This window comes from Corvus brachyrhynchos, unplaced genomic scaffold, assembly GCF_000691975.1.
Source record: "Corvus brachyrhynchos isolate BGI_N302 unplaced genomic scaffold, ASM69197v1 scaffold255, whole genome shotgun sequence".
Taxonomy (NCBI): Eukaryota; Metazoa; Chordata; class Aves; order Passeriformes; family Corvidae; genus Corvus; species Corvus brachyrhynchos.
The window spans coordinates 5,320,771-5,347,303 of NW_008238358.1; the positions used below are offsets into that span (position 1 = coordinate 5,320,771).

The 26,533-nt window shown below is 39.4% G+C and overlaps 1 long non-coding RNA gene across 2 annotated transcripts; it reads right to left on the minus strand.

The window, feature by feature from the left end:
* Positions 1 to 1,560: 1,560 nt before the first annotated feature.
* Positions 1,561 to 17,818, minus strand: LOC108447039. 2 transcript variants are annotated; one of them, XR_001862411.1, is made up of 4 exons: positions 8,605 to 17,818; positions 8,198 to 8,253; positions 5,128 to 5,253; positions 1,561 to 4,577 (listed from the first exon to the last, which is right to left on the minus strand). It is a non-coding gene; the product is annotated as an uncharacterized LOC108447039 (long non-coding RNA). The 2 variants fall into 2 exon arrangements; XR_001862410.1 differs by having other exon boundaries at positions 8,198 to 17,818.
* Positions 17,819 to 26,533: the final 8,715 nt, after the last annotated feature.

A 26,533-nucleotide genomic window follows, 5' to 3' on the forward strand; every position in this document is an offset into this window, starting at 1 on the left:
ATGTGTTGGACTTTGCTGTTTTTATGGTGCATAATGTCTGCCTGGTTGAAAGCTTCTAAGCAGTGTCGGAGTTGAAATAATAATTGAAAAAATCAAATTGTAATGCAATCAGTTGATAATTAAATTGTATATGCAAGTACATAGTGCTTTCCTCTCCTGTCAAAAGCATACATATCTTTTCTGTCTTCTGCAAGTTCTATTGGAATCCCTCTTTTTCTCTACTGCTTTTAGAAAATGCTAGTTAGAAATCTATCTTCAAGTTAGTCCTTTTGATTGGCCTCTTCTTTTGTAATTTATGAAATACATATTTAGGAATTTTTTTATTTGGAGAAACACCTTTATTCCTGTACTTCATCAGCTGTAGATACTGTGGATGCTTTATAGACATGTTTCCAAGATAACACACAGTAGCCTTACATTGTTGTTTAATGTCATTATTGTTTTCATCAAAATATTTATTAATTATTCAAACACCAAAACAACTGACAGCAGTAAGTGTTATCTGGCCCAGTTTTCCTTTTCCTTCTCCCTCCTTTATACTTGGTGAAGCTCAGCTGAGTTGAGTATGGTTCCTCCTGATTTGATAGGTGCTAGAAAGAGAATCAAGCTAATTTTTTTTTATTTTGTATCTTGAGATGAGTAGATGAACTCTAACAGTCTCAGTAATAAATTGACATCTGCCCCATTTATTGCTGCACTTGCATGAAAGAAGAAATTTTATTCTAGAAAAACAGAATATAATAGTAAAAAAGCTATTAATCTTCATTGATGAACTGTTAGTAGCCCCAAGAATTCTAATAATGCATGTTATGTATGCAGGAACCATTTCATTTTGTGTTGTTATGCTTGTTTATTGTTAAGGAATGTAGCTTTGAGGAAAAACCATTTAGAGAGCAGGATGAGTATATTGGTGAATCTCTCACTGTTTGCAAAAAAGTGATGAGTGAGTACTGGAAGATTAGAGGTAGAATATGTTGAGAAAACAAGTTAAGTGAATAGCAAATTCTGTAATACCTTTAAGTAAGTTAAGTAAACCTGCATTGTAAGATTTGCATTAGCAGTGGCTTAAGGCAAATCAGATTTGACAAAATCTCTCTGGAACAGAAATCCTACTGTAGTTTTTTTTAGTCTAAGTAAATTTGGGTTTTCTTGAGACCTTGAACAACAACCTGCTGTATACATTTAAAAAAACCCCAAACAAACAGGAACAACAACTAAAACAATGTTGTTCCACTCTGCTCTCCAAGAACTCTTTCTGGACTTGCAAAGCTATTTTACAATGAGAACATTTCTTTGGTTTTTCACTTGATGTCTTCCACTCAGGTTTCCTTGATACACTGAATTAAAATATCTATATTGTTTTAGTAGGATAAATTAAGAGCAAGTTACTTTCAGTGTGAGAAAATCCCTAGAAGCAAAAGAGAAATAGGGCAGCCATGATTAACTTTTAAACTAAAAGAGGGTCGATTTAGAGTAGATAAAAAAGAAAATTTTTTGTGGTGAGGGTGGTGAAACACTGGAACAGGCTGCCCAGAGAAGTAGTAGATGTTCCATCCCTGGAAAAATTCACTGGATGAGGCTCTGAGCATCCTGGTCTAGGTTGAGATGTCCCTGCTTATTGCAGGGGGATTGGACTAGACAACCTTTAAAGGTGGCCTTTCAACCCAGACCATTCTTTGTCTCTATGAACTTTAGCCCTTGTAGGAAAAGCTCCTCTAAGTGAAACAAAAACGAACATGATTGAACATTATGCTGTGGCAGTTTTCTCTCCATAATACACAACTGCAGTGGAATTCCTGCTACATTTCTGATGTTGTTCTACTTCAAAAATATACCAGAAAAACAATATCATATATGACCTAAAATGAAAATGTTATATGTAGAGTAAAATTTACATACACATTTTAAAGTTTGCTGAGTAGACACTGGTAGGGTTGATACCTTAATTCAGATGAATTGAAACACAGTTCTATTTTAAAGTAATATGAAAGCTTTTTGTAGCATGAAGTCACATGGTAAAATTAACTCTTGAAGAACATTTCTTTAAAAATTTTGGTAAACATAATTATTTACTTAGAAGGAAAATATGATTAGTAACATCCCTGCTAGTAACATGTCCCGATGATCTTTATCCAGGCAAGCTGGCATAGGTCTCCAAATATTGCCTTCATGTAAAGAGAAGATACCAGGCTTTTAATACGTTCCCATATGCATGTAGAATTCAAAGGTGTCTTAACAACTAACCACAGTGAGTCTATTTCCAGGAAGCATGGAACTTTCATCAGGTAGAAAAGGAAGGAAAACAATGCCCAAAACATTGGTATTGATTCTGATTCAATCATCAAATCAATCCCAGCAATTTATATCAAGTTTAAAATTGAATAAGCCATGCAAGCACAGTACTAAGAAGAGGTAATGCATCTGTTCAAACCAAACAGATTATTTTCAAAGTCTTACCACTGATCAAGAACAGTAACATTTACCTTAAGTATTAAGTGATCTTAGTGCATATTAATAACATACATAGTCCTTGATCAGCTGATACTTTTTCAAAATTTTAAGACAGTGAAAATCAGCTGTTAATAATAAAATAATACATTGAGGCAAAAGAATTATTTTCTTATTTTGTTAGATTTATTTGTGAAATTCTCCATTACAGGTACCAAGGGCCGATAACACTTTTTCTTCATTGTTTTCAGCAACTGTTGCCTACTGCTGATGCCCTAGAGCAGTTGGTTTGTCCCTGACAGTGCTTATGATCCACAGGGAAGTGCCATTGCTCTGGTCCTCACTGCCTGCTGTTGGCAGCACACTATTTACGCAGTATTGTTTTCCCTCTTGGACAAGGAAGTTTGGGCAGTGATGCAGGTAAATAGTCTTCAGCCTCAGTAGAGAGAGTCTGCTGGGAAGCTGTTATCAGGGATAATATACAAGCTCTGAACTTTTTTATAGGATCCAGGTCAGAAAGAGGGAGTCAAAGGTTGTGTCTGCATTGGCAGGGGATAGACATGTTGCAGTACCAGCTCTAGAATTTGTTTTCTTTTTTCAAGGATGCCATACTTTTTTCCATGCTGAAGTATCATGCATTCAGCCAGTGCATGGGTCTTACCAGGTTTTAGGGATAAGTTTATACTAAATTAATATTCATCAAGCAACAGTCAGCTAGCCAGTACTGCCCCTCCAAATGGCTCTGGAAAACTATCCATAGTGACTGTACTGACTGTACTCTGCCACCCTTCCCAGCCATATCAGCGAGGATTTTTTGTCTCCATTTGCATTAACCCCTAATGCATTTGATTTCATTTATACACACTGTGTTCCTGTAAAATACTGCTCAGGTTTTGAAAACTATGTTATTTGTCAGGCAGGTATTCTGGGAAGTTGGCAAGTTCCAGAGTTCCCTGGCCATCGTCAGAAATGTTGTTGCCAATGAAAGTTAAAAAAAAAAAAAAAAAAAAATAGCTGCTCTCAGGAGCTGGAGACCTTCAGGGATAACTGTGTAGAAGAGGTTTTGGCTGCATGCAAGGCTTGTGCTTCTTTGACAAGGAAATGGGCCAAAAGAGGATCTGTGGAATAATTTGTTTTCACTCCCAAGAACACAGCTTGATTAAGAGACATTCGTGAGTGCAAGATTGCTTATATTGCTGTGGCTTTTTATGGAGTGTCAAGACTCTAGTCATAACTGTTGGTTGAGAGTTTTCAGAAGATAGAACTGAAATTCTGGCACCTAATTTTAAGCAAGACTTCTGCCTTCTGGCTGCAAAGCACATTAAGACTCTTTCTCCAAGGGAAGATTAAGTCCAAGTGACCCTTAGGCTCAGACTTAAGTTTTCCCTGTTCAGTGAATGAAGTTGCTTGAAGCTAAGGAGGACACGAGTAGTCCTGAGGGGCATTAAATTTGTCATTTGGTTGCAGCTACACATTCTAAACAATGCCTTTGTCTAGAAACTCTGCTCATCGTAAAATAGCCTGTAAAAGTGGTGAAAAGCTGCTGTACGATTCTGTATATGGACTATAAAATCCACCTTCTCAGATGGTAAGAGAGTGTGTCTGGGCTCTCAATCCATCACTTCTTCCTTTGTTTTATCACTGACTGCTGCATGCAGGTAGGTGGCTGATTCTGAAGCCTGTCTCTCTCATGGTATGATACCGAATTCAACCCCTCAGTCCTTTATTATCCTTTATTAGCACACATATGCTCTACTGTTTAATACATTTTCCCACATTATCTACTCTGCCCCACTGGCAACCAAAGGAACTGGACAAAGTGATTGCTTTTCAGACAACTTGGAATAAAAAAAGTCTTTTATCTGTAGTCCTGCTGCTTGCAAACAAATGCACAGTGGACACAATGAGACTGTTTGACATGTCAGAGGTCTAATTATTTTTCTTGGAAAAACATCTGATGTTCCCCTGTTTAAACCAAAAGAGAACATAGTTTATCTGTATCCCACTTTCTACTTATTAAACAAAAAGCAGCTGGTACTAGTACTTGCCTTTAGGAGGAGAGCATCAGGAAGTTGAAATAGCAAATCTTGGCTCTACTTAGTTGCCACGGTGATGTATAATTAACCAGGCTGCAGGAATGTTACAGAAAGTAAACATAAGGAAGTAGTCTTGCTAATGGAAAAATTTAAACCACAGTTTTAAGTAAGACTGAAGGGACTGATGATTAAATCTTTGTTTAATCTTTAGTATCTTTAGCAATAATTTTTAATTGAAAATCTGTGTTTCTTTTTATATTGTAATTTGATAAAAATAGTGTCATCGTGTGGTCAGGAAAAAATTTAAATGAGTTTGAAAGAAATAAAACAGGATTCTGAGACACATTGTTGATGGAACAGTCTTTGTAAAAGATTGGTGTTTCATTGATCTGTGGGGATTTTGGGGGTTTATCTCCTTGTTACTGGTAGGATTCTATTTGAAAACCAGTACATTTCTCCACAAAATATCCAATTAGAAAGGAATAGACAAAAAAATTTGATTTGGAACAAATGGGAATTTAGATGAAGGCAAACCATTCATCTCTTGGAAACTCTGTTCCTTGTAGTATTTCTCAAAGACACACTTCACGTGCATCAGTCTCAACAGATGAGTACAGCATAGAGGCTGCTCAGTAAAACATACCTGCGATAGGAGGGTGCACTTTCTGACCCTGATGGAAAGACAGCTGATCTTTTAAGAAGTTCTGTTTGCTTTCTGCGTTTGGTCATCTTGTTCTTCAGACCTGGTTTTCGACTTTGAGGGACGTTGCTAAAATCAAGACATTACGTGTACTTAGTAATAGGCCTTACCATGCTTTTCTGTGCCTTATCCTCTCTTGATAAAATTAGTGTAATACTTTTTCTTCTAGAAAGCTAAGAGCAGTAAGTGTTCTCCAGCCTGCTTGAAACTGCTTTAAGTAGTCAAAGCAGATATCACTGATTAGAGTAGCAGTTTACCTGCCTCTCTTAATATAAGTAATTCTAATGTATATTGTATTTAAGGCCCATTATTCTTCACCTTCAAACTTATTTGGTTCTCCCAATGAAGTGAGAACCATCAAGGTGCTTGTATGTGCTCAATGTGCATTATTCCCACTGACTTGAAGAGATGACAGTGAAGGTTGCTCACTTTGGCACTGCAGAGTGCTGAGCGCTCTTGGCTCATGTTGACTTCTCTGACAGTCAAGGGTGTACAAGGAGGATGTCTCATGGTCAAAGCTTGTTTGCCATACACTGTGTTGAATATAAAGGTGCCCTGAAGAGTAAGTCTGAATACATCCACCCCTTCTGCTATGACTTAGGACATTATCTTTCTACCTTCTGAATGACTTGTATTCACTCAGATCTGCATCTTGTGATGAAATTAGTGTTGGGTAAAAATGTATTTCTTTCTGTCATTTTGTAATTTCTCATGTTTGATTCAATGAACCTTTAGTTTGTGTGGCATAAAAATATGCATGGAAGTACCAGTTAATTTGCAGGAAAATGCCCATATAGTTCCTACACACTGTGTCCTCTTTCCTTACTGAGCAGGATGCAGATTCTTGAGGGCCCCTCACATTTGAGTGTTATGTAGAAATAGGAGCTTCTGAAGTTGCTGTCACTGTGAGACTATTGATAGGGTGATGGGAAGGCTTTGCGTTTTGATGTAGAACAGAGAAAATAATACAGACTCCAGAACCATGTATTTTTGCCCGTATTTCTAAGAAGAATGCAATATTTCACCTGAAGCAAGGTCTATAATTATGCTTCCCCCTGTTTGGCGAGGCCCTGCTGAGAAGAGGAGCCACTTCAGCAAAGTATCATTATTTACTGTGTTCCTTAACATCTCCAATGAAGCATTTGCTTGTAAAGTGAAACCAATCCATCCTTTCAAATTTAGTTCTTAATACTTATTTGGCAGATCTGACCTCATAAGGGGGCCCAGTACCCTTGCTGCTGTCTGACCAAGGAACAACACTGGAGTGAGCTGTGAAAGCAGCTTCTTGCCTCCATCTTCTCTGCAGGAAATGTTGCCAAGTGCAAACACTGCTGTATTTTCACATGTTTAGACTGCTTTGAGGCACAAAATGGTTGCAGATTCTAAGTACGGTTTTTTAAAATATGCTACTGTTCAGGTAAATTCAGCATTCCTATGGTTGCTGAGAGCCTGTATCAAAATGCTGTTCTGTCCTGATGCAAAATGGCTGGTGTTGGATCGCTTTCGTGTTATATATCCTGTATGTTACAAAGATTTGCTTGAAGCTTGGGACTTAACAAGCATAACACAGAAGGACTTTTGTACAAAGCTTGAAGAGTTAGTCCTGGGCCTTTGGCCAGGAATAAAGAATGCTTGCCCTTGTGCCATTTTGTGCTGTGCTGCTCCGGTTCTGGCAGCAGTTCTGCTTCAGTGTAATTGTTGGCACTGGAGCTCAGCTGAACCTTGAATGGCCTCTTCCTGCAAGCAAGCAGGGGAGCAGAGGTCCGAGACGGCATCAAAACTCCGTATTGATCGGCTGTAATAGAGGACTCTATTATGAGAACTCTTCATATCAGAGCCAAGCAAATTGACTATAGTGATATAGTAGTGAAGTACTAAAAAAAGCCATAAAGAGTGTGAATTAATTTTTCAGTTTTTCCATAGATAATGGAAAGGCTAAAAGAATATAAGAGCAAACAGCTCCTTCTCGGACAGTAACTGTTTTGGCTATCTATCTGCAGTTGTTGTTGATCTCTTCTTCCTATCTGTGCTAAGTAGTGGTTCCCCAGCACAGCTGGACCAGACACAGAGCATAGGCACAGCTTTAAGTGATAAAGTGTTTCTGATTGTTTGCAAAGGCTTGCTTACTCTTATTTATTCTGCTTACTGTTCTTTAAAAAAAAAAACTTTCCCATTTCATTGAGGCAGATTTGGAAGTCAAACCAGAAACTTCAGACTCTACTACGATGGAAAACACTTTGTTGGGGAGAAACGTTTTGAGTCCATCCATGACCTGGTGACAGATGGATTGATTACTCTTTATATTGAAACGAAGGCAGCTGAATACATTTCCAAGATGACAATTAATCCAATTTATGAACACATAGGATATACAACTTTAAACAGAGAGCCAGCACACAAAAAGCATATGCCAACCCTGAGAGATGAACATGATGGCAAAGAGTCTACAGGAGAGGATGAGGTAGCAGAAAAGAGGGTAAGCAATTGTTAACCCACACTTTTTTTCTGTTAGACTTTTTATTTTGTACTTTTAACCTTTCCCCTCTACTATAAAATATTAAAGGTCTCTGCAGCTATTTAGTCTACTTATTTATTTCCAGTGTTACATTAACAATATCTAAACTGGTTATAGAGTTTTGTAATGGTAAATTTTGCACATTGCAAATTTTCATGATTTGGAGGTTAGTTATTTGTCATTGTGATTCTTCAGCTGTTTCTACAGTATAGATGTTACCATTAAGCCACTCCTTTATTTCAAATGGGCAAAGAATATTTAATCTTAAAATTGTTTACAGTATATAAGACAATTGTATTTTATTTCTTAATATATTCAACTTTCCCTAAACAAATTCATTCCATAATCTATTCAGCAGTCTGCATATAATGACAGTAAAGTTGTCCACATTATAAATAAGACTGTTCATTAAGTTGATAAAATGTTAAAACATTTCACTTGGCTAAGTTCAGCCTGTCAGAAGCTGACAGAGCTATTTTTGGCCTCAGCCAGACTTACAAAGAAGGATTGCTCTCTTCAGAGAGTTGTAGTATCAGCTGAGAAGTAATTGCATCCTGGATTATAAAAGAAAAACAAAGAAGAAAGAAATCTTAGAACGAGTGAACATAAAAATATTAAAGGAGGCTGGGAATGTACTGGGCAGACAAAGCAGCTGCCTGAAATTTCATTTGTGTTTCAGAGACTAAACATAAAAGGAAAGCATAATGTAAATTCTGTTGTGTTAAATGAAATACTTTGTTTATTGAAAATCTGACAAATGAAAGTCTTTTTAAAAGTCATTTTTACATACATGTAGGTGTTAATGCATGTATAATAGTCTGATATGTTTCCCTATTTCACAAACTTCAGAATTATATCCATTAGGACTATCTAATATGCTTATAGCGCATAGAAGAACTGCTCACCTTAGTTGGGATCTTTTGTCTCTCCAATCAGAAATACGTGATTTTCGTTTTTGTGGATGTGGAGGAAAGGTCTGACTGACGATTTCCAACATACATGACTATGGTAGTGAAACTAAGCTCCATACAGAGTCCACAGAGAGAGAGGCTCATAGGAGGTCCTGCAAATCCTCCTTCAGCAGAATCTGTCATTCTGCACTGAATTTGCTGAGAGATGAAGCACCCAACTTAGCTTAAAGTATGAATCTTCACTGTTATCAGATCATTTTGACAAAAGAAATACTGCCGGGATATTGAAGCTGGCTGACCATGTTTAATATCCAATTTCTTGCCTGTTAGGTACCAGTAGTAGAGGGGTGAGTTATCGCTTACAGTTCCTGACAGCCGCTACTTCCAGCGTGCTGTTCAAAAGGTGGTTTTTTGCATAGTATCATAGACAGTTTATTATAATGCTAAGCCTGGGTAAAAATCTCTAAGTCTTCTGAAAGTCACCACTTTGAGTTTCTTTGGTAGAATTAACTTTTCCTGCATTTAGAAACTTTCAAGTGACAGCAGAACTCTGTTCTGTTACATTTTTTAGATTGATGAAAAATTGTTCATAGTAGAGGGATTTCAGTGATTAGTATTGAAGAATGCTGTTTTTTCCGTGTATTACATTGTGTTATGTCACTCACCTTCAACAAGGTATACATACTGTTTTGACACATTTTTCATTAAATAGCTCAAGGACTATTGAATATTTCTCAAGGATTGAAATTTTATGTGGAAAACCCTTAGACAGGTTAGTCATGTAATCTCAGCATCCCACCCTCTTCATCTGGAGCTTATGAGCGACTAGAGGGACTTCAGCCACAAAACGGTTCAACAGTAGTGGTGTTTTCAGCCCTGAAGCCCAGGTTTTAATACTCTTCTTTCTTTTGTCTTGTAACTGCATTGATGTGAACATACTGAGGCACACAGACATTGCAGGATAATTAAATGTGGGGATTTCAATTTACTTTTTGAGTCATTATCCAGTTGGGATTGCTATCTGTGGCTGCATGGGGACAATACAGTGTGATCTTTCTCACCATAGAGTGGTGTAGAGGTGACATCTTGGCTGTCTTTGCACCTCTCAGAATTTTGGTGGGAAGATGGCACAGATTTTCCTGCATGTCACTTCACCCAGCAAATCTCCAAGGAGAGTAAGGTATTCAGCCCCATGACCAACATCTGATCTCACTAGCAACCTCAGCATTTGGAACAAGCAGCCATTTATAAATAGGTCAAGTAGTTTTTCTTTCTTTTTGGGGGCAGGGGTGGCAGATTGATTCCTGTTGTCCAATGTAAAGAGAGTATCATTGAATTGCAATGAACCAAAGAAAATTGTTCAGAGTTCAACATGAAAAAAACATTGTCTTATGATCCAAGCAGCAAGATCTGTGTGCCCATTAGCCCCATGGTGAGGATGAAAATTTCCTCGGTGTGTACAGCATTTGGCAATTAATGCATCTTTATCAGTTTTATAATGTAGTCACACAGCTTCTCCCTGCACAGTGTGCTTCTTCCTCTGTAAAGGCAGAAAGAAGTCCAGGTCTTTAACGTGATCCTGAGCCAAAATACATACCCAGATTTGTAGACTCTGAGGCTGTTCAGACACAAATCTAAATTTTGTGCCTGTGACTGTTGCCCAGTCATGTGTGGGTGGTGTATGGAATATAAGCCCTTCAGAACAAGGAAAGAAGAGACACAAAGACACAGAGCCTGTGGAACAGCTGGTGGGAATGGAGTTTCACTTTCTGCCATGGAAACTGCCATGGCAGCTAGAGAATACACCCTAAGCTTAAGAATGAAATATTAAAGGGCACTCACCCAGTCTCCAGTTTGGCGTGGGGCAGTAGCAGGAAACGCTGCATTTTGTGTTAGATGCCTCCCATCAGGCACTTGTAATACTTTATTTGTTCCTTGCTCTTTTCTGCAATTAACATATGGTGGAAGAATTGAGTATATGTTGGGTGACACTTTTCATATGCAATATATTAAAAATGAGCCCTAGTAAAGGGGAAAGATTTAAAGACTATACGAGATGAAAAGTCAAAAATTATGCAATCATTAGACAAGGATTGTAAGACACAAATTGCAATACTCCTGAGCTGTGCAAGAGACCGTATTGTGGCGTGATTTAAGATGCAGTTTTTAATGGGAAAAGCATGAGAATATAATCCGCTGCACAGCGTGTGCTTCAATGATTATGAGAAAGAATATGACTGCATACCACGTACAAGTATATATTAAAAGTCAAAATTCTTGACTAATGCCTTAATGCTTTTTTGTAACTTATGAAGGAATTACTAAATAGTCAGAGATAATGGGAGGAGGAGAGACTGAAAACAGGAGAGTGCTTGTCCTGCTTGAATGTCCCAAATAGACATTTTAGCTGCTGCGCTGAAAAAGTGATGCTGCTTCCCAAAACAGTCTGCAAATTGTTCGGCACTCAATTGTGGGGCCATCACAGTCTGTGTGTTGAGAGGGCTAAGAATGATTTAAAAGAGGGCTTCCCATGTGGATTCAATCTGTTTGACCTAGTGTGAAAGTGGAAATAATACCCAGTATCATAAGATTTAGTTTTCCTCCTGTGCCTTGAACACTGATGGGTCTCTGAGCATTCTCTACTCTGAAAGGCAATTATGGCCTTAGAGCAGATGACTTGATTCAGTTAAACACCTTATAAAAGTGGTAGCTCTCAGAAATTAGTAAATACCTAGAAATATATCAAAGTCCTTCTTTAAAGCCCTGCAAAACATTTTTTTTTATTCTGACATGTTTTTGATTTCTTTATATGTATAATATGTGTAAGAAGTTGTATGAGTGATTGATTCAAGATTTAGTATTTGTTATGAGAAAATGAAATAATTAGTTACGAGTTACCCTGTCTTTCAAAATTAGATGCTGGGGTTAATGTTAGGATAGCAACTGAACCACATTTATTCATGTTTACTTTGGTGGTATGTGCTATTTCCTCAAGAAACTTTAGTGGCTGCAAATCAATTGAAGACCCCTTCTAGACTGTACTACATTCCATTCAATTCCTGTAGATGGAAAGAACTGAGAGAAGGTTTGTGGCAGGAGTCACTCAACAAAAGCAATCTTTTTTTCTGTTTTCAATTACCTTAGCCGGTGATACCATTTTTTCCTCCATAGTAAAGAAGGCTGATTTTCTGCAGCTCTGTGCAAGGAGATCTGGAAATGTAAATCTGTATCATTTTAGTAGGAAACATGCTTTTACACCTGCCTTTGAAGATAATCCAGATCACAAAGTTAAGTGTGATCTGTGTACATTTGTAATGAATCCATAATAGACTCCACACACAAAATCAAGGGTGATACTTATTGGTGTTTGCAGAGGGACCAGTCTTACTTTCCAACCTTAAACTGACACTGGTATTTTCATTAATGACACCACTACTTTTCTACTTTTGCTCTCAGTCAAATCTGCTAGTAAGATCTGCTTAAACCTTTCCTTCACCACAGCTTATTTTATCTTCAGTGACAGTACACGAGAAGCTGTAGCCGAGGAAGTTGCAGTAGCTGTCAGAGAAGCACAGGCACCCTTATCGAGGTCTGTGATGGAGGAAGACAGCTTTGAACGGCACTGTTGGGTGCCCAGTAATGCCAATTCTGGAACTGATAGGGGCTAAAGAGAAGATACGGTCTTAATAACTGGAAGGAAAGTGTGCTTTGAGAGGTGAAACAATCTTCATGCTGGAAGTTGTTTGAAATACTTCCATTTACTTGAATTAACTTATAAGAAAAGAGGGTGTATCTAAACAAGCCATAGCTGTAACAAGGGTAATGATGAAGCAGTAATGTTTTTAAAAGTGCAACTAATGAATGTTTACCTTAAAGTACATTTAAAGATGCAGGAGACTGAGCACTGAAGAATCCCATGGGTTAACTTGAGGAGATTGTCAACTCTTTTCTCACAAATGTTCCTTTCCAGTCCCTGCGCGGGTGTCCATGACAATCACTCTGTAACTTTAATGTAATTTATAAATAAAACATAACTCTGTGGAAGGCAGAAACTTCTATTTATTTCTTCTGGGTTTAGCCCATCTTTCAGCAGAGACTTCAAAGCACAGACAATTTTGTCAATACCGAGAAAGTTCTTAGCAGGATGAAAGACAAGCCTACTTTTTAGGTAGCTGCTCCAGCATATCAGCAACATCTTGCTCAGAAGAGATTGCCCCAGCCTCAGTCTTCCTCATCTTTCCTTTCTGTGCATTAGCATTTATGCTGGTGGGGAACCAATGTCATGTATGATATTGTATATGGCAAGTACAGTTCAAGCTAAGATTGCAAATTCTTACAAAGCCTTTTTAAAAATATATATGTTTTTAACTTAACCCTCTGTTTATTAATACCCAAGAGAGTTAAGTGCATATGTTACCCAGTGTACAGACATCAGCACAAAGAAAATCCTTTTCTCCAAACTGCAGAGTCCTTTTTCTACTTATAATCACCAAGAGTAACCCAAGCCCTTATTTGTGTTCATTATGGCAGTAAAATTGATTCACTAAAAAAGCTTGTATAAACTGATTTTGTTTTAAGATTCAGAGCTTCCAAATGAAGCGTGCGCTTTGCTAATTTAAACCCCAGGTCACACACAGAATATCTAGTTTATGCTTATCAGTATCTCATGCTTATAAAAGACCAATTAGGAAGCAAAACTTGTTTTTTAAGGGTCTCTGACTGGGCCTCCAGTGCTGAACACTCTCCCATAGTTCTCCTGTTTCTCCCAGGCCAAATTCTTTCTTCTTCTGTTGATGCCAGCTCTGGTTCATGCTCAGCTGTGCTCTGTTAATTCCTGCAGGTTACAAATGGCCTCCTGGCTGATTCCACTGAGCCCTGCAGGACTTGCCTGCCTGCCTCTGTGTATGTGTCTGCACCTCCAGAGCACATTAATGTAATGGTCACACAATAATGTGGGGGATTAATGTGAAGTAAGAGCTGTGTGCTCGTGTTGGTAGCCCGATTGCATGTTGCTGATGTAGTATTACCAAGGGTCAGAACAAATAAGGCTCCACAGCCTGCAGACAGTGAGGAGTGCCTTGGGTCAGCCTGCATTTCAAGCAGAGACTGCACCTCCCATTGCTATGCTTCTCCTGTAGAGGTGTTCCCTGTATTCTGAAGGTAAACACAGTTGAGGATCAGCATCCTGCTTCAGCCTTTTGCCATGCATACAAGTCACCTCACTGCTTGCTGAGATGACCTTTCAAGTTACTTTCTGCTTTTTCAGCTAAGCGTGGCTCTTTTATGATCTGACATGTGAGATGTATACACAAAGATAGTCTTCAGAAAGTTTGGTGTCAAATTATACTGAGACAGGCAGGTGCCATGTGAAATCGAGTGGGGCTAGTCTTTTAGACTCACACATCAGACCCTCAGCAGAAGTGGGATGAGTAATTACCCTCAGCATATGCCCTGTGCCTGATTGAGCCTTTGTAAGATGAATAGTGTGCAGAACTGTTAAAAAGGCTGTAAAGCAGTACAGTTGCTGTGCAATTAATTCTAAAGAATAGTGCTTGTGTTGTTACTGATAAAATGAAACCATTAGTAGTGAATAAACTGTTACTCTTTTCCTGTGTTTCTTGTTTTTATGAGGTCAGTCAGTGTGAAGCCCTCACCTCGGTTCTTTTCAGGATTTCTAATGCTTGGTGGTTTGGATCTGGCTACATTTTTAATGCCCTTCAAAAAGTACTGTATAGCACTAGTCTCTCTCACATGTACTGGCAGAAATTTCCTTTCTTTGTAACTGGAATAGGCTAGTGCAAGAAGACACACAGGGAGTGAGGGAGGACTGTCCTCTTGAAGAGCCAAAGAGGATAGCTTTCTTCGGGCTTTCTCCAGAGTGAGAATGAGTTTTCCCATCCTAGTGCACTTTAGTAGTTGGGACATAGAAATACAGAGGTCCAGCTCAACCCTGGATGAGCAATGGAGAGCTGTCGTGACTTCAGTCCCAGCACGCCATAGGAGCCTGCTGCTGACCTTCCCTAGGGCCTTACACTTGAGGCTTCCAAACAGGCCACCTAGATGTACACTGGGGAAGCCATAGAGACACATATAAGTAAATTACAATCTTCTCTCCCCCTTTTTTTTTAAAAACCCCTGTGGCTACTCTTGACTTTTTATGCCTTCTCACTCCATGTAGTGGCCACAGAAGGGAAAGGGTGGGTCTCTCTCAGAGCAGCCTCTAAAGCAGGTGTGTCATTCTGATTTATTGCTTGTGCAAAGGGCTTTCTGGATGGTGAGGGACTGCAGTGGGTTGCTAGCTGGCAGCTCCCTCATTTGTTGTTCTCATTTCTTAGCTGTGTGAGTTTGGGGTCTTTTTTTTTTAACTCCTCCTCCCATCTGGCAGCTCCTAATTATTTTCTATTACTAATCACTTCTACAGGAAACAGACTGGACTGTTGAATTAAGAGCCCTATAAAGGGATAATTTTGTTATTTACAAGTTTCTTACCTCACTTAAACTTTATAATGTGACACTGTATAGCTGGTGATAATCACCTTGGGCTACTATTGTGTCCAATCTCATAAACTGGGCAGGGTCAGGTCTGGTCACTCGTAGAATGTGAGAGGCCCAAGGAGAAGCTGGGGTAGTGCAGTTGGTAGCACTTTTGGCTGTGAACTAATATCTGAAATATCTTGCATTTTATGCCTTCTGCAGCTCTGTGTAGCCAGTTCAAACCTGTGTTAGGAGTCTGACTACCAGGGATTTTCTCCAGTTACCTCTCTCTTTGTTCAGATAAACTCCTTTCTCTCCTTACTGTTTGCTCTGTGTATGTCTAGATGGGAGCAGGGAAGGCATTTTACATTGATCAGTGTTTACGTGCTTCTAACTGCAAATACACGTCTTCTGGCTTCTGTACAGAGATGGAAAGGATGTGGAGCTGTGGTGGTCTGATGTGTCACCCCCATCCAGTTAGAGAATGCCCTGATAGGCAGGCATATCTGCTCCACTAATAATTGCCCATTCGTAAGTGGTTACCAAATGCTTAAGACCCATGGAGAGTGAAATGCTTGTTTTAGAGGTGATAGCAGAAAAAGAAGTAGTTAGGTGTTCGTAAAACAAGTATTAGACTGTGAAAGAAAAAAATAACGTTTTTCCTGTGGTTAATGCCACAGAAGCTGATCTGTTCTGGTCCTTCTTTCTTTTTAATCTTTCACAAGAAAAAAGATATTTTCAGCTAAAACTTCTCATGCTTAATTTTAGTCTCTAGCTGAATGTTTTCTGACTTTGAACAAAGTAAGGAGAGCAGTTTTATTACTAAGCTCAACAAACTACTTGCTCCTATTATTTCAAACCTGTCACACTTGTCATCAGCAAAGACAGCAACTCTTGACAGTTTTGCAAAGTTTTCCTTTGATCATTAACTTTTAGAACATTAAACTTTTCCATATTTAACCTTTCTTCTGCATAGCATCAGCAGTTAGAAACACTGTTGCTTCTGGCATTTAGTGTTCCTACAGTCTTACTGTTTCAGTAAGGTAAGAATCACCATGCTGGAAAATCTGGTTCTCAGTTCTTAGTTGTTGCTCTAATCATCATCGTGTTAGTATTGATATTCCTCAGTATCAACTTCCATACAACTTCCAAGATAAGTACAGGATGACATGTTTCTAATAGTGAAGTTCATATCATAATGCACTTTGATTATATTGCTGTGTAGTGAGGATTATTATTGCATTTTCTTAGAGCTTAAGCAGTTAGAAATAAGTTGCCTAAGGAACCTTAGAGCTAGTATCAGAGAGTATAATGTCCTTTATTAAGCCTTAGTCATCTGTGTATGTGATTTAATAAATTTTTTCATGTTTTCCAACTTGTGAATTAGATAAATTATCTAATCTCATTTAGTAATCTTGCTTAAAGGCAAGCATCTTTTACCCTTCCTGAGAGGGGATTGGAGGAATTCTGTGGAAATATGAAAAGGCTCTGTTCCCAATTTCCATTTTGCATGTAATGGTGGAACATTTTAAAAGCTCTATGCTTTATATCATGTGTCAAATAGTTTATTGGTAGAAGATTTCTGATGATTTTACATTGCTGGAAAAGTCTTGAAGCCATTTCCCAAAGTTAATATGATAGTGAATTACATTTGCATTCAGGCGTTTCTGTGAATTGGATGATGATTAGAGTAGCAATATGTTTAATGCAAATGTACAAAAATTGCAGAAAATATCCTGTGTTCTTATGTTTCACAGAATTTCAAGTGCTCAGTCTCTTAAGTGACAGCTTCTCATTCCCTCCAGCTTCCATCCAAATCCTTGCTAGCGCTGGTCACAGCCGGTGCCTGGGAGCTTCCAATCACCTCTGCCACAATGAAGTTCTCAAGGCAGACTCACTGGTCAGTAAGCTGATCTTGCTGAGAGCTTACTGGATGATTTTTATGGACCTTATGGATTAATTCTCTTGGGCTGTTTTTATTGTTGAAAATTCACACAACTTCAGTGCTAGAAATTTTACAAACAGTGTCATTTTTAAAGTGCCAGTTGATGGTGGCAGTACAAATGAAAAATTGCCCTGTAAGATAAGATAAAAAGCATGCTAAGAAAGAAGGAAGAAGTTGTGGTGGTTTAACATTTTGTTCATTTCCACTGAGTTTAAGTAATGCAAATATACCCTAAACAGTCTTTTAGCTTTGATGTGACATGTACTCAAAATAAAAGCCATTGGTCAAAGACCATACACATCTGAAATCCCAGGTGTAGATTGTGACCTGGGACTAGAGTATTTCAACTGAAAATAGTCATCTGCTAAATGTTATGTTGTAAGAAACCACTGACTTGCTGGGGGCAAAAAAATAAAAACCCCTAGAGTCTCTCCTGTGTAACAGAGGTTGTATGATCTGTCCATGTGCCAGTGCTTCTCCCTTGAAAGGTAAATATTCTGTATAGCCAAGATTTATGATGGGGAGTTGCATTGCCAGCCCCATTTTGAATCATTCAAAATCATTCCATTTTCAAATCAAGTGGTTATTTAAATTTGTTTCAAAGATGCTGTGTTTGACCATTTGAGATGATGATTTCTTGAGTGCCTGTCTCAAGAATTTTTAACAGTCATTGATTTCTGTAGGGAAATGGGATGTTTACTGCCCTTTTATGAAAAATTTTCCTGACAGAAGCATTTTAAAATGTTAATTAGGAAATTTAGAGGGAATGAATGGGAAAGATGAACCATATGTGTAAAAGAAGAGAAAAGAAAATTGGAACACTGGTCAACAGAAGTGAAATGAGCCTTTTCTGAGAATGTGGTCAGGGATTAGAGGACTTTATGGGTGGAAATAAACTGATAATTCATTAATAACTGATAGTATGCCTTTGGGAGCAGACTAATTCCACTGCCTATTCCACTCTGGTTTTTCATTCATTGCAGGTTTCAAAGCAGTCTTGATTTAAATAGAGATTTATGCAAGGGAGTCCACAGGATACTCATTTGAAGGATGATCAGCCCATCTGATTCTCCAAGTGTGCCTAATTGCACTGTATAAAATGAACAGACCCTGACCCACTGGTGCAGCTATGCCCATGGACACACATGGACCTTCAAAACTGGTAATCAGGGTCCATGAGGAGTGTTGGTGAACACTGGGGGTTACCCCATTGTTTAATTTTCTGCAGTGAGGTGGTCCATAAGCAGGTTTTCACCATTATAAATTTTGCAAGCACATTGCATATATCCATTTGACAACTCTAGTATTCCTTCAGGTTAAACATTGTTTTCACCTTGACTCAGTTCAAATCAAATGGTAATTCAGGAAGGATTAGGAGACTTTGCATTCTTACTCTTATTTATGCTAAATAAGTATGATTATGGAGTGAAAGTATGATTAAGAAAGAAACTGTGACAGCACATGTATCATAGCAACACAGCTTATTCAGGAAGAAGTGGATGGATTCAAAATAGAGGCTGTGCCAAAGGAGCAGGTGTAGTCTGAAATACAAAGAGTGTTTAGAAATTAATGAGCTGCAGTTTTCAATTATAACATACATTGAATTAATCTAAATTGAATTACCGTGTAGAACAAAAAAAGGCTAATATTAAATACATTAGACTGTCAGTCAAGAATAACGTGAAATGAGTATTATACATCAGATAAGAAAATATCGATGAGACATAAAAAGAAATTTCCATACCATTTGCCCATGTTATACCAGTAAAAACTCCATGTCATACCAGTAAAACTCCTATTCCACAAGGAAAAAATTTAAAAACACCTAGTAAATATAGAAAGAGAAAGACCTTGTGGATTACACGTTTTTCATTATCCCTAAGTGTATATACATTTTCAGTTACAAAAGATAACAGAGGTTGATTGTAAAAACTGCTTTTATCAATAAGATTGTTAAATGGATATTATAAAGGAAATGTAACTTTTATATTTCCTCATCAAAGGGTATGGCTAAACTTCTCTTTTATTTTTATTTTTCCTTTTATTTGAAGATATCCTTATAACAGTATGGGCCAGATGAGGAATAAAACCACCAGTCCCTTGTGGTTTCGAAAGATTAGTCTTAATAGCCTGTTTTCTCTTATGATACTTTAATTTAGTGTATCAGTAATAAAGAGCATTTGCCAAAAGAGGAGCATTCATGCCACTGCTGATTTGCATTACATTTTAACTGCTATCATTCCTAAAGAGCAAATGGCATTTATAAATTACTTTTAAGGTCTTTTTGGAATATAGTCTGCCTTGACATGTCATGAGTCAAGAGGCTTTTGCTGGAGTGACCCTTCACTGCAATGAATGCCAGTCATGCCTCAGTCCCTGCAGACCAGCAGGGAAACATATCCCAAACAAAGGGATGGGAAGAAAATGCAACACTGGCAGCTGAACTAGGAAATGCTGACTCAACGAGAGCAAGATGGAGAAGCTGCTGAGGAACAGGCTCTGTGTGGCTGACCAGGGTGAGGGTTGCTCCCTTAAGACAGAGCTCCTTGTTTCATCAGCTCGCCTTCCTGAAGGCCTTGTAGCTGCAAGACAGATCTCTCTAGCTCCGATTTAGCGATGTGTCATGGTGTAATAATTAACTTAAACTGTGTGAGTAGTCCTCCAAGTCTCTCTGCTCCTGCCTTGCCCAGGGAGAGCAGTACCTGACCAAGGTGTATGCTTTAACTCACTATTTAGCATACCACCTCCACCCAGGCTCCTGGCAGGAGGGGAGGAAGATAGGATGAACCAAAACTATGAAGGATGGAGGGGTGGATGGGAAGGACAGAAAGCAAAATTGTAAAGGACAGTCTTTGTCTGGAGGATTTACTGGAGACAAATTCCAGTGTTTAATGATGCTTCTCTTCTTTTTCACAAATCATCTTGAGTGGTTTGCCTGGGGAACAGTGATGCTGCTAGCCCCCTGAGGCAGGGAGGTGGTACCTTCTTGTCCTCTACCAGTTCTTGGTCTCCTGTACTTTTCCAAGTTTGGTTGGGGTTGGCCCCCTTTTAAAGCAATTTGTTTTCAGGCAGAAGAGTGGGACTGTGATAAGGAGCTGCTACAAAGCAAAGAGACACTGAGGCTGATGCCTCAGCTTGAACTCATAGTCATGGGAACTGCTTTCTTCACCACAGTCAGAGTTAGGAGCTCAGTTCTTAGCTTTTATCATGGTGTTTGATTGGCAGCTCCTGCCTCAGTATCACACAGCTTGGTGGCAGCTCTCCTTTTGTCAAGCAGTCACATCCTGCCTGCCTCTTGCAAGCAGGCTGGTAGTCTCTGTAAGGAAAGGGCTGGAGCAGTGGGTTATTTTAACAGAGACAGCTGGGGCCATGGGGGCCATCTTGCACTGGTGTGTGCAGGGAAGAGCCCTGTGGCTCCTGCTTGTCCCAGGATAAGGGCAGGACTACACTTTCTCATCCACAATGCAACTCTGTCAGGAGGCATATCACTATGCTGCATAAAGGAAGTTGTAGCTATAGCTTATAAAACCAGTTAGCACCATTATTGATTGCAATGTCACACCCCTACCTGTGCATGTTCCCATGTGCCCACATACACTCCTGCAGTGGGATTTGTACCAATGGAGTGTGGAGGAAATCCCTGGAATTACCTGTACATGGCGGGCCAGTTGCTGACCTCCCTGAAAGCTAAGTCGCTTGATATTAACAAAGTCCTCCAGAACTAGACCAAAAGCAGAACTTCTTTTCCTGAAGGTACTGAGAAATTTTTATTTTATTTTTGCCATGTCTAGATCCATAGTTATATACCAAAATACATCTCCCACACCCCAAGGAAAAGAATGGGTTGTATTTCCCACTGAAAAGTGCCTTGCTTTTGTGCCACTATCCAAAAAAGTAAATGTTCATTAGTTTTATCTTGCCAGTTACTGAAAGAGAGGAATAGGCACATGGGTGGTTTTTGCTGGCACACAGTTTGGAATTTCCAAAGGGCCATATCAGTAACTGCCAGGAGCAAATCTACAACCCGTCAGCCACTAGGAACAAAATAAATGCAGATCCCGATCAGCTGCAGTGACCAGGAGGTTACAGGAGTAAAGCTACAGAGAAACTTCTCTGTTGGCTTCCCTTAAGGTCTCTACTCTCATTCATGAGTATGCTCCACATGGTAAGCCCACCAGTGAGAACATACAATCTTCCCAAATAATGCCAATACACTTTAATTGTATTGCACAATACAGTACTGAAGGAACTCACTTTTGATGCAGTAATTTCTAGCAGCAATATCGGGCAACAATTTTTCCATAATTTAATCTTTGGATTAGATTATTTATTTATTTATTTTAATTTAACAGCCTTACTTTAAGTCAAACTAACATTTTGGCTGAATTTGTTTAATTAAATTTTCAATTAAACTTTTTTTTAAATCTTCTTTTAAAATTCTAGATATAAAAATGTTTGTTACCAGCTATAGAAATCATATATGCTTTTATCAAAAATATAAATAGCCATTTCTTTAGATTTTGCTATAAGTATTTCACAGGAGGGAGTGGGGAAGGTCTGATTTAACTAGAACTCAGTCCATTAGGAAAATTTTGTTATAAAACCCAAAACTTTTCTTAGCAGTACTATTTCATCATTTAACCATGACTTAAACCCAACTCCCCTGTGGGTAACTGTGGACTGAAAGCGGGGCTCTGTGTGGCCAGAGGATTCCGTTCTGCTTGAGCCCTGTGGGAGCCTGAAGGTGTCCACGTGCCAGGTAAATGCGGCTGTGTTGGAATGGCAGCAAGAGAAGTCCCTGGTGGCTGAGACTGTGGGATGGTCCTTCCCACCCAGCTTCTGAGATGTCAACTTTCAGGATGAACTTTTCTTTTAACAGCATTCCTACCCTCTGCTCACACCATGTGGGCAGAGGCTATGCCTGGCATTAGCATTCTACAAGTGAAGAAAATTCACTGAAAGCAGCTTATCACCACTTTTACTTAAAAAGTAAAATTTTGGGCTCCTCTTTCCCCTTCAGAACAATCCTATGAAAGATATGACTGGGAAAGTTATATTTAGCATGGAACAAACTTCCACTAAGAGCAGCATTGAGGAAATTTGTCTCAGTTTCACAATCTGACTGATTAGCTTTTGAAAATCATGTACTGGGGCCATAAAATACGCTCATAAAGTGTTCATACAAGCAAGGATTTTCTAAACATATGCATTTGGCTAAGTTAGCTATACAGTGAAATAGAATACCTCAAAATGTACAGTGGTTCACTGCATAGTAAACCAAATGTCTTGTTTCTTGATATATGTACAATAGGGCATCATCACTGATGTTTTAAAAAAATGCATGCAATATAACTGCTGGTTATTCTTAAAATACAGGGAAGGGATCATATTATATATAAATTCTGAAGCAATAAAGGCATATTTAGTCATAACAACATGAAAATACCATTTGAGAATGAAAAGCCTGCAGTGTGCTATACATGCATTCTGAAGAAAACATGATAATGTGTTTGAGAGTGGAGCCAGGTGCTCAGAAAACTAAACATTCCATTGTATTGGAAATGCACATGGGCTTCAGGATCAACTGACCAACTCTAATCTGGTTATTCTAGGACTTGTGATCTTAACCTGACTTGAATTTTTCTGTTTTGGTTTGGGTTTGGTTTGGGGTTTTTTTTTCCTGAAGTAATTTTACTTTATTACTCAACAAATGGGAACGCATTGATTTCCCTTTTTAGAAAGATAATTTGTACGATGTTGACTGAACTGTGTGACTGGATTAAACTTACATAATGTGTCTTTCAGAGAGTGACTAATTGGAATTTACTGCAAGTCGCGGATGACTTTTAAATCAATTCTGTGAAGGCTTCATAATAAGACCTACTGATTGGGAGATTAGTACCAGAAAACATGCATACATTATCCAGCTAGCACTGAGAGCAAATAGTGCTCCAGAGAACAGCTGTTTTTCCTGCACCCTGAAGGACTGCTCCAGGGACAAGTGAGGAAAGTGGAGTCCCAGTAGGAGCTTGACTGAACCACTCTTATGGTTGAGGTTTTATAACTAATGGGAACATTTGAAATAGCATGTTACAGTCTTTTTTCCCTTTTTTTTTTTTTTCCCCTTCAGTCCATATGTACAATGTAGAACCTCTAAACAGATGTCGTGGTTTAAAGGCTGTTGTGGGTTTGGTTTTTAAGTGCTTAAATCACTGAAATGTACAGGACTGCAGCTGCCCTGGTTGCATGCTCTGCTGGGAAGTTGCTTGGCTGTTGCTCCAGTCATTCCATTTTCAGTTCACCTCAGTCCTGTGAAATCACGTCCTGAAATTAAATTTAAGAATGACAGCCTTGCAGTTTTCTTCCCCATGGAGTCGGCACAGCATATTTGCTCCCTGCATGTGCAATTGTGATTGCAAATGTTTGTCACAAACAATTACTAAAAGAAAAAAATAAAATTAAGACTTAGGAAAGTGGAAAGGAAATTACTTTCCTCTTCAGATTTCTACCTCTTTTTCATCCAGTATATAGCAGACAGTATCTTCAGGCAGCATCTTCAGGCAGAGCGAGTTATAAAGATAATTTGTTGGAAAATGAAAGGGCTCTGGAGAGGAGACTTTGCTGGCAGCAGGGAGTGCAGGAGCCACTGGTGGAGAGCAGGCATTGAATCAAAAGCCAGCCAAGGGTGTAAGAAGAGGGGCAGGACCTGCAGGCTACAGGCAGTAGAGACAGCACAGAGAGCCTGGAGCAGGAGAGTGTCTTGGGAGTGGAGAGCTTCCTGCAGGATTTGAGTTAAGCCCCTAGACTGTGACTTCACTTCTCTGCTTTCAGGGATGATGACTCATCTCTGCAGTGACTAGGGCTACCTCAGGACAGTGGCTTACTCTCTCTTACTTTATTACCTCACATACGAAAAAGTTAAAGATCTGGACCTGGCTGATAACCCAAACTGTTGTCAGGAAGGTGTGTACAACAGAACTTTCATTCTTCAGTTTGGTTTTCAAAAGAAGGGATTTGGTCTGTGAGCATTACTTTGCAAAGCCAAACTCCCAAAGTTAGGCAATGGCAGAAGAATGAGCATACACATTATAAAATTGTGTCATCTGAAAGCAGTTGTATAAATTTTAATTTTTCAGTTGCTAGCTTTATGACTTTAACTTTCTTTCAATCTCTGTTTCTGGTGTACAGTAGTGTAGAGCATATAGCCGAGGTGAATGGCTGTAAGGGTAGGTGGTGAGCCCAGTACTCCTTTATTTGTAAACAGCAGAAAATGCTTTGCATTGAACAACGGGAAGCTGATTTATGTGAAACCAATAAGCGGTCTCTGTTAGAGTACTGTAGCACAAAGCAGTGTTAAAATTAAAATTCATAATTGTATAACTACTTTCCAGATTATAACACGTTTTCATAATTACAACCATGAGATACGACCTTTCCCTGTTGGGTAGTTTTGCTTACCTTTTTATTGGTATTCTTAGATTTAATTTTCCAGGATCCAGAGATCTGTTTCTACTATCATGACTCTAAAGTGCCATTGAAAATAACTCAGTTCTTCAGAATTAGGAAAAAGGAAGCTGACAATTAAGGAGTAAGTATGCCAAAAACCAGATATGTGCTCTACTAGCAATTGAAAGGGAAATTCAGCCTGCTTTATCTTGCTTCTTAAGTGGAATTACACAAAATAATAAGAGTTGATTCTGATAGTAAACGTATTGTTGAAAATCACTGCATTATTTATTTCCAACAGATTCCATTTTCAAAGATTTTATTTCCAATATGAAGTTTTGGTGATGCATTTTTTCCCTTTAAAAAATAAGAGGGATTTTGGGTTCCAGAGAAAAGTGTCATGAAATGTTTTTTAGAATTCATTACTTACTTCCTAGCCTGTTGTCATTCAAAGTTGTTTGGAGAGGATGACTCCTCTGGGGCAGGTGTAGGTCCACCTTGTTCCATGAGGACTTTCATGTGATATAGTTCTTGGGAATTAAATTGTGAAGTGACTTTAGCTAGAAGGAAAGGAAAGAATGAGCTCAAGCCTGCCTGCTTCCTCCTCCCAAGTCCATACTATTTTCACACTTCATGTAGATGAAGTAGTCAGTTTTTGTCATCTCTTTTGTCATCATCCAGTTTTCTTGATCTCCTATTGCCATGGAGTGTTAACACACTTGCGAGGATGGACAGAAAAATGCTTAAGGAGCATTCACCTGCAGCAGAAGGGAGTGGTTAAAAGCAAGATAGGCAGATTGAGGTAGTCATTGGAAAAGTATTTCTTGATCAAGCACCCCCCTGCCTGCATTGAAACTGGGAACTGAGTCAGACCCCTGTATGAGCCAATAATGCCTGACAACATCATTCTGTGTAATCTGTAGCCAGTGTTTCAATTATTAGTTTTATTGCACATTAGTGTTTGGTGAAGCACCAGCCTTGATCCTTAATCTCTGCACCATGACCCTATGCTAAAACCCAGCAAATTTTTAAAACCTGTTGAGAAGGTACGGGTGGCCACACTGGAGAACAGAAGAGGGGCTCTCAGTGAGCACTGTTCTCAGCTGTATTGGCAGGACTGAGCTAAACTGGAACACTGTGATCCAGCTGCAAAGCACATACCAATTCCACCCAGAAGCTTGTGACAAACTGTGCTTGTCTTTGGTTTCTGACTCAGGAGAGATAAAAATACCTCTGCTGCAGCAGGGAGAGCGGTTGCAGTGCGGAAGCCTGTGCCGGGGGAGGGGGGGCTGCGCAAGGTCCTCTGGCACCCTACATCTCAGCAGGGTGGTCAGCCCCACGGTGTAAAGCTTTGCTGTAGTCAGATCAAGGGTCCGTTTTTGCTGTCTCTGACAAAGACTGTTCACACATGCTTGGAGAGCACCAGAAGGAAAGGGGCAGAGTCGAGTGGCCACCAAGGTGAATCCTCCCGGCTGTCAGTGCTCAGCTGAGGGAGCCGCCTGAGCTGGGCTGCCCTGGTGGGCAGCTCCGGGTGGATGTGACATAGTCTGCCCTGCTCCTCTGTGAGCCCCTTGATTTTGGCTCCTGTGGCAGTAAGTTCAAGGCTTTTATGGTTGTGCGAAATAGTTTCCTTTGGTTTGTGTGAGGGCTGGCCAGGACCGACTGCCCTGTGCACATTTCATCGTCAATTGCATCCGTCCAACTTCAGGTTTTGGTTCAATGGGAGACTGTGGTCATTCACCTTCTGCTAGGATCTGTAAATTCCTAAAGAGAGGCGTCACCAGCAGTTCGGGATTCAGGTCTTTGCTGGATGGAGTGGTGAAATGAACTTGGGGTGACATTTGTGTTCACAGCTGTACAAGATGTGAGACTGGTGAGCTTGTTTTCACACGAAAAGCACTGAAAACCGTACTTTTAAGGGAAGAGTGGTGCCTATCAGCGGTCACATCACCCGCTCCTGGCCGTACCTCCTGGTGGACAGGCCATGTCAGACGGGGAGCTCGGTGTGAGCCGCTTCCCGCCGTGTGCCCTGGGGCTGCCCGGCGCTGCCCTCGCCCC